The sequence below is a fragment of the Nicotiana tomentosiformis genome, chromosome 4 (genome assembly GCF_000390325.3).
Source record: "Nicotiana tomentosiformis chromosome 4, ASM39032v3, whole genome shotgun sequence".
NCBI classification, from domain to species: domain Eukaryota; kingdom Viridiplantae; phylum Streptophyta; class Magnoliopsida; order Solanales; family Solanaceae; genus Nicotiana; species Nicotiana tomentosiformis.
In genome coordinates, this window is record NC_090815.1 from 47,062,586 (window position 1) to 47,074,916 (window position 12,331).

At 38.0% G+C, this 12,331-nt stretch overlaps 1 long non-coding RNA gene across 1 annotated transcript; it reads right to left on the bottom strand.

The window, feature by feature from the left end:
- Window positions 1–9,155: 9,155 nt before the first annotated feature.
- LOC104121099 (uncharacterized) lies at window positions 9,156–9,896 on the bottom strand. The gene is made up of 2 exons (XR_691797.4): window positions 9,760–9,896; window positions 9,156–9,610 (listed from the first exon to the last, which is right to left on the bottom strand). It is a non-coding gene; the product is annotated as an uncharacterized lncRNA (long non-coding RNA).
- Between the last annotated feature and the right edge of the window lie 2,435 nt (window positions 9,897–12,331).

A 12,331-nucleotide genomic window follows, 5' to 3' on the forward strand; every position in this document is an offset into this window, starting at 1 on the left:
ATTGATCTCTCTATCTAATAAGATTCATGATTTCAAAAATAATAAAATGAATAGTTAAGCTGATAGTTCACCGTTGACTTGCTTAACAGCGACATTGGGCGCCATCACGACCTATAGTGGATTTTGGGTCGTGACAGAATGATACATTTCTATATTTAGAAATAATTTACGTTTAAACTTTTCATTTTAATCACTTTACCCTTAATGAGAAGCTTTTATAGCCACACAAATATTATGATCCCACAAAGCTTTTCCCCCTTAAGCATTTAAGATCACATATTTCAAAAGTAATTTGTTTTCCTTAAATTTTGCGCCACGTCAAACTGCATCATTTGAATTGAGATAGAAGGAGTATTATTTAGCTAGATTCTAGCCGGTCGGAGGTAATTCCTAAAGGGAAGGCAATTTTGTAATGAAATTTGTATTATTCGTGTAACCTTCTCATTGTCTAATTAATGAAATATACCTTCTCTTTATTCATGGGTGAGTCTGGGTAGAAGTCATTGTACAGGCTTGCTTGACCGGGTTATCTCGGTTGAGCACTAGCTATGCTCCCCGAGGTTGGTGCGTGACATAATTTGAGGTCAAATTTGAATAATTTTAGTATGGTTGGACTCGTTATCGTATGGATGTTTGGATTTTGTAAGTTTGGTCGGGTTCCGAGACATGAGTCCGAGGTTGACTTTTTGAGTTGACTTTTTATTTTTCTTCAAAGATTGCAACTTTATTATTCGGAATAGTTTCCTATGGGTTGTATTTATGGTATAAAGTTATTTTTGGCTATATTCGAGCCGTTCAGAGTTGGATAATCACGGAAATGGCTTACTAATGGATTGAGTTAGCGTGTTTTGAGGTAAGTGTCTTGCCTAACTTTGTATAGGGGAATTACCCCTTAGTATTGGTGTTGTTTTTATGTAAATTATGGTACATGAAGCCCATGTATGCAAGGTGACGAGTGGGTACACGGGCTAAATGTGGTATTGACCGGTTAAAGTTACGTAGATTCTTTTCTTGCCTTTAATTGAATTGTCATAACATATTATCTTCATCATCATTAACCTATCCTTACATGATACGTACTTGGCATTGTAAATACTTGTCTCATCTCTTACTTGCTAATTTCCTTTACATGCTTAGTTGAAGTTATTGTTTCTCTCATTTCCTTATTAATTATTTAACTGTTGAGTTCCTTTACTTAAAGTTGTTAATTCTTGGAATATCTTATTGTTGAATTATGGTGTTGAAGTTATAAAGGCTGTGATTCACATTGAGGCAAAGTTGTAAATTTGTTGAAATACCATTCTTGTTGAGTTATTCACTTTCGATTGCTATTGTTGAAACTCTTGTACATATTGTGGTTGAGCCATGGGCTATTGTTGACTTCTTTGGCAAGTTGTGGTATTGGGCACTTGAGGTACGATTTGTGATATGTTGTGATATTGATACGCATGTGGTGGTATAAGGATTGGGGTTGAAATGCATATGGTGAGATAAGGTGGGCTTGATACGCGTGTTGCTATTAGGGGAACTACTTGAAGCCACGCGGTGTGATAAGGTGGGCTAAAATGCGGGTAGCTATTTCGGAAAAAAATGATTTTCAAGACTAAATCCAAGGCTCCCATGGTTGTATAAGGAAATATTGTGATTTGACTTGTGAAATGAGACTACGATGCGGTACCTCGGTAGTGATTCTTGTTGATACATTTCATTTACCTCACTTATGTTTTGATTTGCATCATTTCCTTGGCATTCTTATTATGTGTTTCTTTTGTGATGTCTTAATTGCCTTAGTCTCGGTGTAGCTATTCTTGTTATATCTCTTCCTTGTATCATTTTCATTATTTTAATTATCATACTATACTATACCTGCTCAGTTTCTTTATTCATTCCAGTAGGTATCTTGACCCGACCTCGTCACTACTCTACCGAGGTTAGGATTGATATTTACTGGGTACCATTGTAGTGTACTCATACTATGCTTCTGCACATCTTTTTGTGCAGATCCAGGTACTTCATACCACCCTAGGCATCAGTGAGTCGAGTTTGGACCAGAGACTTCAAGGTATACCTGCCGGCATCTGCAGGCATTTGAGTCGCCCTCTATCTGGTTCTATTTCATTCTCTTTTTTTTATATAGATACTGATGTGTAGGGATGTTCAGTACACTTGTGTAGAGCTTGTTACTCGATATCACTGGATTTTGGGAGTTATGTTCAGTTGTGTTGTGGAGTCCTTTTTATGGTTGCTATTGGTTAAATTGAAAGTTTTATTACTATTTCAGTTAAATTCTGCATGTATGCTAGGCTCACCTAGTCTTAGAGACTAGGTTCTATCACGACATCCTACAGAGGGAAACTGCTGTCGTGACAGAGCTATGGGCTATTTGTTGCGGTAATATTGGTATTGTTGATTTTGGCAAGTTGTGGCATATGAGCACTTGATCAACCTATCCACAATCACCCATACTAAACCTGAGCCAACTGCTCTGAAGAATAAGTAGTCACCACTGGAATAAAATGAGCCGACTTGGTCAACCTATCTACAATTACCCATACTACATCGAACTTCCTCTGGGCCCGTGGGAGCCCAACAACAAAATCCATAGTAAGTCGCTCCTATTTCCACTCTAAAATCTCTAGCCTCTGAAGCAATCCACCTGGATATTGATGCTCATACTCCACTATGTCCTTCTTCATTCTCCTCTACCAATAGTGTTGCCTCAAGTCATGATACATCTTTGCGGCACCCGGATGTATGGAGTACCACGAACTGTAAGCCTCCTAAAGAATCAACTAACGCAAACCATCTACATTGGGCACAAATAGCCTGCCCTGCATCCGTAACACAACTCCATCCCTAATAATGACCTCCATGGCATCGTCGTGCCAAATCGTATCCTTGAGGAAAAGCAAATGGAGGTCGTCATACTGACACTCTCCGATGTGATCATATAGAGAAGACCGAGAAATCACACAAGCCAAAACTTGACTCGTCTCAGAAACATCCAATCTAACAAACTGGTTGGCCAAGGCCTGAACATCCAAGGCTAATAGCCTCTCTGCTGCCGGTATATATGCTAAACTTCTCAAGCTCTCTGCCTTACGACTCAAGGCATCAGCCACCACATTGGACTTCCCGGGATGATATAGAATGGTGATATCATAATCCTTAAGCAACTCTAACCACCTCCGCTACTGCAAGTTAAGATCCTTCTATTTGAATAGATGTTGTAGATTCCGGTGGTCGGTATAGACCTCACAAGGGACATCGTACAAATAGTTCCGCCAAATCTTCAAGGCATAAACAATAGCTGCTAACTCAAGGTCGTGGACATGATAGTTCTTCTCGTGCACCTTCAGATGTCTAGATGCGTAGGAAATCACCCTACCGTCATGCATCAACACCGCACCGAGACCAATACGTGACGTATCACAGTACATTGTATAAGACCCCAAACCCGTAGGCAACACCAACACCGGGGTTGTAGTCAAGGCAGTCTTGAGCTTTTGAAAGCTCTTCTCACACTCCTTGGTCCACCTGAACGGAGCACCCTTCTGGGACAATCTGGTCATAGGTGCGGCAATAGATGAGAAACCCTCTACGAATCGACGGTAATACCCTTCCAAACCAAGAAAACTCCGGATCTTAGTAGCTGAAAACGGTCTGGGCCAACTCTGTACTACTTCAATCTTTTTTGGATCTACCTTGATCCCCTCATTTGACACTACATGACCCAAAAATGCCACCGAATCAAGCCAGAATTCACACTTTGAAAATTTTGCATACAACTTCTTTTCTCTCAATGTATGAAGCACGATCCTCAAGCGCTGCTCATGATCCTCCCGTCTCCGAGAGTACACCAGAATGTAGTCAATAAACACAATGAAGAATGAGTCAAGATAGGGCTGGAATACACTGTTCATCAAGTGCATGAATACTGCTGGGGCATTGGTCATCCCAAATGACATCACAAGGAATTCGTAATGACCATACCCAGTCTTGAAGGAAGTCTTCGGGTTATCTGGCTCCCGAATCTTCAACTGAGTGGCATGAAACCACCTCCGTCCTAGCAGGAAGAGCATAATATCTGGCCTGGCCTCTCCCTCTAGGGCGACCTCTACCTGCCCGACCTCTACCCCTGGCTGGCTGTGCAAGTGGAGTGGCAACTGGTGCAGTAACCACGGACTGAGAAGCTTGAGGGCCCTGTGGAATACGTGGGGCCTGAGTAGTCTTTTGAGGTGCACCCCTCCTGAGTTTGGGGCAGTCCCTCACCATATGACGAGTGTCACCACACTCAAAACAAGCTCTCTGAGGACGTAGCTGCTGGAACTAGCTCGAGCCTGATCGACTAGACTGACCATTAAAAGCACCCCGTGCAGGAGGTGCACTAGACAATGGTGGTGCATAATGGGGAACCTGAGGCTTGGGAGTGGCTGAAATACCACTGGAAGTTGGAAGTGCTGAATGAATAGGGTGGCTAAGATAGCCCCTACCATGATGGGCTGCGATTGGGGCACGGGCACCACTATATGTGCCAGAATCTCGAGGCTTCTTGGCCTCCCTCTCCTCTCTCTCCCAAGCTCACATACCCTCTAATCTCCTAGCGATCTCCACTACCTGCTGGTATGGGATGTCCATCTCTAACTCTTGGGCCATGCTGAATCTGATACCAGGGTTGAGCCACTCGATAAATCAACAAACTCGCTCTCTGACAGTAGCAACCAAGGTTGGTGCATGCCCTGCCAAATCACTAAACCGGACTGCATACTCCGATATAGTCATAGAACCTTAGTGCAACTGCTCAAACTCTACATGCCATGCATCTCTAAGACTAGGGAACAAACTCCCTCATAAACATCTCTGAGAACTGATCCCAGGTGAGTGAAGATGCCTCAGATGGGCTACCCAACTCATATGTCTGCCACCACTGATAAGCCGCTCTTTTAAGTTGGAACGTAGTAAAAGCAACCCCACTCGACTCCAAAATACCCATAGTACGTAGGATACGGTAGCACTCCTCAAGAAAACCCTAGGCATCCTCTGAAGCCAAATCGCTGAAAGTAGGAGGGTAGTACTTTTTGTACCTCTCGAGCCTGATCTGCTCCTCCTCGGAAGTTGCTGCCCTAACCTCGGGCTGAACTGGGACAACATGCTGCACTGGTATGACCTCTACGATCTGGTCAATCTAGACCCGCTGCTCTGGGGTGTGGGTGGTAGGAGTCTGTGCTCCTCCCCCAGCCTGAGATGTAGCAGGATCAAGCGGAATCAACCCCGCCTAAGCTAAAGTGCCAAACATGCTCATAAACTAAGCGAGGGTCTCCTGAAGTGCTGGGTAGTAACAGGCGTCTCAAGTGTCTGCTCTCCGACTGGAGCTATTGGTGGCTCCTCTGTAGCAGGTTGGGCAGGTGCTCTAGCTGCACCATGTGCTCGTCCTCGGCCTCTTCCCCGACCCCGGCCTCCCGCAGCTCTAGCAGGGTGTGCGGGTGTCTGATCATCAGATCCAGTTGTGCGTGTCCTCACCATCTGTGAGAGAATAGAAAGACAGATATATAGAATTCAGAAGATAGCAAATTCGCACGATAAGGAATCAAAGGAGTGAAACTTTTCCTAACAGTTTCGTAGTCTCCCTAAGATAAGTACAGACGTTTCTGTACCAATCTGCGAGACTCTACTAAACTTGTTTGTGATTCATAACACCTATGAACCTAGACCTCTGATACCAACTTGTCACGACCCCATTTCCCTCCGTAGGATGTCATGACAGAACCTAGTCTGTATGACTAGGTAAGCCTAACATTATGCAGAGATAACCGAAATAAGAATTAAAGGCTCGAAATCCAACAACTAGCATAAGGAAAATCTCCACAACTTATTATACACGTATTTACTCATAACACGGTAAAATACAAGTCACAATCTCTATGCCAATATCAAAGTCATCCCTATACAACTGTATCTAGCAAAGAAAGAAAATATAAAAATGGATAGAAGGTGACTCCGAGGCCTATGGATGCGGGCATGTGTACCTTGAAGTCTCCAAATGCAAACTCAGCTCACTGGTGTCGGAACCGATTGGAAGTACCTTGATCTGCACAAAAAGATGTGCAAAAGCATAGCATAAGTACACCACAACGGTACCCAGTAAGTTTCAAGCCTAACCTCGGTAGAGTAGTGACGAGGTCAGGTCAAGGCCCTACTGAAAATAATAAGAAACAAGACGAAAGATTTAATAATATAATAATAATGACAAGGAAATGAAACAAGTAGGGTGTAAACCAAGAGTTAGCTACACATAATCAAGGAAAATAATACATCACGGAAGCAAACTAAACAACCCAAAGACAAGTACAACAAATAGGGAAAGATCAACAAAGGTCACTACCGAGGTACCGCCGCGTAGTGCCAAATCACACGAATAACTCACAATCTTTCCTTATATCACAGTGGGAGCCTTTACATTTAGTTTTGAAAATTATTTTTCCGAAACAGCATCCCGCGTTTTAGCCCACCTTATTACACTGCATGACTTCTAGTAGTTCCCCTACTAGCCACACATATCAAGCCCACCTTATCTCACTACATGCATTTCAACCCCAAAACCTTATACCGCCGCATGCGTATCAATATCACAACGTATCACAAATCGTACCTCAAGTTCCCAATATCACAACTTGCCAGAGAAACCAAAGAAATACTATATTTTCATAGTATATAGCCCATGGCTCAACCACAATGTACACAAGAGTCTCAACAATAACAACCGGAATGAACAACTCAACAGAATGGTATTTCACAACTTAACACTTTGCCTCAAGGTGAATCATGGCCTTTATATCTCAATACCAATTTCAACAACAAGATATTCCACGATTTAACAACTTCAAGTAAAGAGTTAAACTATCAAATAGTGAATGCGAAATGAAGGAAAAAAGAACTTCAATTAAACATGTAAGGCAATTAGCATGTAAGAGAATAAGACAAGTAGAGATGTGAAAATAGACCGAAGATGATGATTATAACATGTTAAGGTTACTCAATTACGGCATGAAAGGAATCTACATAGCTAAAATCGATAATTCCCACATTTAGCCCGTGTACACACTCGTCACCTTGCGTATACAACTTTCACATATCACAATTATCACAACCAACACAAATCCTAAGGAGTAATTCCCTCACACAAGGTTAGGCAAGTCACTTACTTTAAATCACGCTAAATCAATCCACTAGTAGGCTTTTTCCTCGATTATCCAACTCCGAACGGCACAAATCTAGCCAAAAAAATCATACTATAAATATAACTATAGGAAACTAATTCAAACAATGAAATTATGATCTATTCAAAGAAATAAAAAGTCAACTCAAAAAGTTAACCGGGTCTGCGTCTCGGAACCCGGCCAAAATTATAAAATCTGAATACCCATTCGATAACGAGTCCAACCATACAAGAATTATTCAAATCTGACCTCAATTAACCTTTCAAATCCTTAATTTTTAGCCTACAAAGTTTTTACTATTTTTCCCCAATTTTCTAACCCAAATCCCTAATTAGATGATAAAAATAATAATAGATTCGTGTAATTTAACCAAAATCGAATTAGGAATTCTTATCTCAAGGTTCTCTATGAGAATCTCCCAAAACTTTGCCTTACACTGATCTCTCTGAGTCCAAAATATGAAATATGAAATAAACCCTCTACTTTGAAACATAAATCTGCTGCCCAGCGATTCTTACTTCGCGAACACGGAATGAGCCTTGCGTTCGCGATGCACAAAAATACACAGCTGCCAAAATCCTCTTCACGAATGCGAGATCCCACTCACGAAAGTGATGACAAAAGCTCCCAAGCCTCGCGATCGCGAAGCCTCTCTCGCGAACACGTAGACCAAATGCATGAGGTCTCTCTAGCCTGCCTTTCCTCTTTGTGAACACGGCTCCCTGTCCGTGATCGCAGTGCACAAAATCCCGACCCTTCGCGAACGCGTGACCTTCTTCGCGAATGCGAAGTGTAAATCTCTAGCAATCCCTGAAGACTCTATGCGAACGCGGGGAACACCTTCGTGAATGCGTAGAAGGAAACCAGAAGCGCCAGATTCACCAATCTTCAATGTTCCGAAATGCGCCGAACATGATCCGAATTACATCCGAGACACCCGGGACCTCAACTAAATATACCAACAAGTCTTAAAACATCATTCGAACACGCTCGAAGCGTCAAATCACTTCAAACAATACTAGAATGACGAATCACGCATCGATTCAAGCCTAAGGAACTTATGAACTTCTGAATTTCAAAACTAATGCCGATTTATACCAAAACAACTCTGATCGACTTCAAATTTCGCACACAAGTTATAATTGATATTACGGACCTATTCCAACTTATGAAATCGAGATCCAACCCTGATATCAATAAAGTCAACTCCAAATTAGACTTTCCAACCTTCCAAACCTTTAACTTTCCAACTTTCGCCAATTCTCGCCGAAACGACCTACGGACCTCCAAATCAACATCCAGACATGCTCCTAAGTCCAAAATCACCATACGGACCTATTGGGACTGTCAAAACTCCATTCCGGAGTTGTCTACATAAAATTCAAACTACGATCAACTCTTTCAACTTTAAGCTCCAACTTAGGGACTATGTGTCCTATTTTACTCTGAACTCACCCGAAACCAAAACCAAACACCCCGACAAGTCACAAAATCACAATGTAGCATAGAGGAGGCAATACATAGGGGATCAGGGCTAAAACATTCAAAACGACCGGTCGGGTCGTTACAATCATATAAGGTGATTAAGCAAGTTGAAAATATAAGTATATATTAAAGTTATTATTGAGTAATTACATTATTTATGTCGTTGCAGAATACACGAAACATTCATCTTTTTTTAATGGACAACTATAAATAAATAAATCATAAAAATATTCATTTCACGTATTAAGTAGTTGTATTGGGTCATGGCTAAAGACTTGAATTTTTTTTCTCTTAAAACTATTACTTGCTTTCCGAATTATTTCACAAAAACATACCCGACAAATATATTTCAAGCATACATTTTTAGAAAAGAAATATTGTAATTGAGATACGAGACATAAAATACTTCAAAGAAATAATAAATTTAAAAATTAAAATATCATACACAAGGAATAAATCTGTAAATAAAATTTGTAAATATATAATAACCGTACATATAATCTCGCCAAGACAACATGAGATTTGAATTTATCCTTATTCCTGAATTGAATGTCATCACTTGACATTCTTCATTATTCGTACAACATATAATAGCGGAAAGAGGAAATGATGAAGGAAATATAGAAATTATAGGATATCATAAATGTGTTACACGATTTTGGAGCACATTGTTGCGATTGGACGACAGTGTTCTCTCTATACTCCAGTTCTAGGACCACATTGGAACGTATTGAATGTCATGTAATTACAATGGCAGCAAAGTATGCAGTCACTGCAGTCACTATCGGATGTGCAAGATCTAAAACAAGTATAAAGTTGCGGGAGTAATCTCCTTCCCATTTCAGAGAGATCATAATCAATATCCCGTGCAGCCATTACTTGCATCTTGGAGAACCACATCAAATTAACTGAAACATATCCCCATTATAGTTATCAAAATTCAATTACAACTTATAAACAATATAAAAAAAAATTATACTTCATAAACAAAGACACATGCGTACATACAAACATTATAAAAATTATAGTAAAGTAGATAAAGAGAGAGGATACTAACTAGTGGCTGCCATGAGAAGAATAGCGTAGATGGAACCAAGCTTAAAAATTGTCATTCTGGAATCGTACTTGATGCTTTATGAAACTTTTGCGTGAGTGTATTCTTTCTTTGCAAATGGTGTAATTTATAGACCTCCTCGGTAATGTATTGGCATGTAGAATGGTTAGTAACAGTTTTATAATAGTTGTCTTGTATTTTTAATATTTTATAAATTTATTTATATTAAGTCTTTCTAGAGATAGATGATGTAATGAAAAAGGCTTAATTCATAGAGTAAGTTTTGGAACACAATGCTCATAAAATACAACCATATGTGATACAAGATCCATTATTTTTGGAAGATGCATGTGAGCATTAGAGAAGATTGATCCATAGTAATATTCTATTTAAAACGGTAACTGGAATATGTTGTTAAACCAACCATAGTATACTTTATTAAAGAGGTCATGTACATAGTTTCCATTTAATGCACACATTTAGATATTATTTCAAATGAGTATTGGCCTTTTTTCATTAGCATTTTTTATTTTATTTTAGATAATGTCTCAATATAATCACTATGATAATTCGGCAATATATATTTTATATACTGCACATTAATGGTTTTGTTTTTTGTTTGAAAATCTAGCTATATTAAAGCGTCAAAATCATAAACATAAATTTTCAAAATTCTAAAATGATTTAAATTAAAAATTGTCATTGTAAAATTTGTTTAGTCTAAAAACTTAAATAAAAGGTAATCAATCATACGACTTCGAAACTATAAATTATGGGGGAAACTTAAAGGAAAGATCTTGTCTGTACATAATAAATAATATATATTTTACTAGCATAATAACATTTTTTATGAAGGGTGTTCCATATGTGTCAAATCTCTCTAGAACAAAATCATTTTATTATGATATTATTTGGCTTTTACAATGAATGACAGTTATACACCTATAATAATATTTGACAATTAAATATATTTTGGTTGTTATAGACAAAAATTATCCAAAAATTAATTATTTTTTCTTTTTTAATGTTCCATATTAAAGATAAAAAATTATTCAAATTTAAGATCTCAAAAGATATGCATATTTCACTAATTAAATATTGAAGAAAGCTAATACATTATCTATAAATTCATAAGTAAACATACAGAGATTTAAACTTCAATGCACACATTCTAAAGTTACTAGAAAACTAAATTCTTTTAAAATTGATGGAAGAACTTTGTAATTGTAGCTTGTTTCTTAGATTCTATTCTCTTTCTAGTGATATAAAGCTTGAATTGGTGAAAATTTGTATCTAAATTTTAAGCAGAAGGCTATCCAATAGCTTTCACTTGAAGGTAATCTAAGGGCTTAACAGTTGAATCTTCTGTCAAAATATTTGTTGCCATTCGTCCAATGAAAATGATATCATGTGCAAATCTTCCGATCTTATGTATTATGCAAAATAAAAAGATTGTGTGCAGATTTTTGAAATTATTATTAGTATTATTAAAGATTCTATATGGCTGTTATAAAGGAGTAATTTTACAAAGAGCGTTCTGTTATAAATATGAATATTGCTATTATAGGTAAATATCTATTATCGAGTGGAAAATATAACTTGAAAATCGATTCCGAAGAACCTAGCTTTTATAGTGAATGATTAGTGATGTTGTTATAGAGAGGTCCAGGGGTGGACCTACATGGTCGGCAAAGAGCTCACCGGCACCCGAAAACTTCGGCAAAAAACTCCATATATATTTGCTAATTTCTTCAAGAAATAATCAGATATTAACAAATGCCCCCGTACCAATATCTATGAGCAGATAAATTTATATTGAATATAATGGTACTCCCTTAACTGTCGAATTTTGGGTCCGCCTCTGAAGAGGTCTGACTATAATATGCATATATTACAAATAGGGTTTGGGAACTATACCAATGTAACTTGATTCTAATTTATAAGAAATAGAAAAAGAAAGAAAAAATACAAAAAGATAAATTTACAAAAGAAATTACCATGATACTTAATCACATACAGTGATGCATTTACTTCTCAAATCCAATACTATGGTACTTTAATCGGGGTAACGTGAATATAATTTCATGTCATGGTTGGATATTATTTTGTAATCATGACTTTAATTATGAAGCTATGTTACGCATTTTAAGAATCTTGTCATTTAAGTTTTGCGGCAAATGATGCTAATAAGCTCAATACATAAAAAGCAGTGTGAATAATATTTAATTTTATGGTAGTAACGTATTCTTGACATCCTCCAATGAAGCAATAAATTATGGATCTGAAGAATCTTTTCGATTGAATATGCTAACAAAAGGTCCTGCTAAACTGAACACAAATAAATAAAATTATAGCAAGTCGGAAGCTAAAAACCTTTAGTATGTGTCAAAATTTTATTTAAGAATTTTCTTTGCCTATCAATTAAAATTGTATTCACTACTATTCATTGTGGATGAATAATTTCGCAATGAAGATTAGGGTCTTGTAAATATATAAACATGATTAATTAATAATTTATTTCGCTAAACCATTATTTTCTTATAAAATTATCCTTAAATTTTACTTGCAACATAAA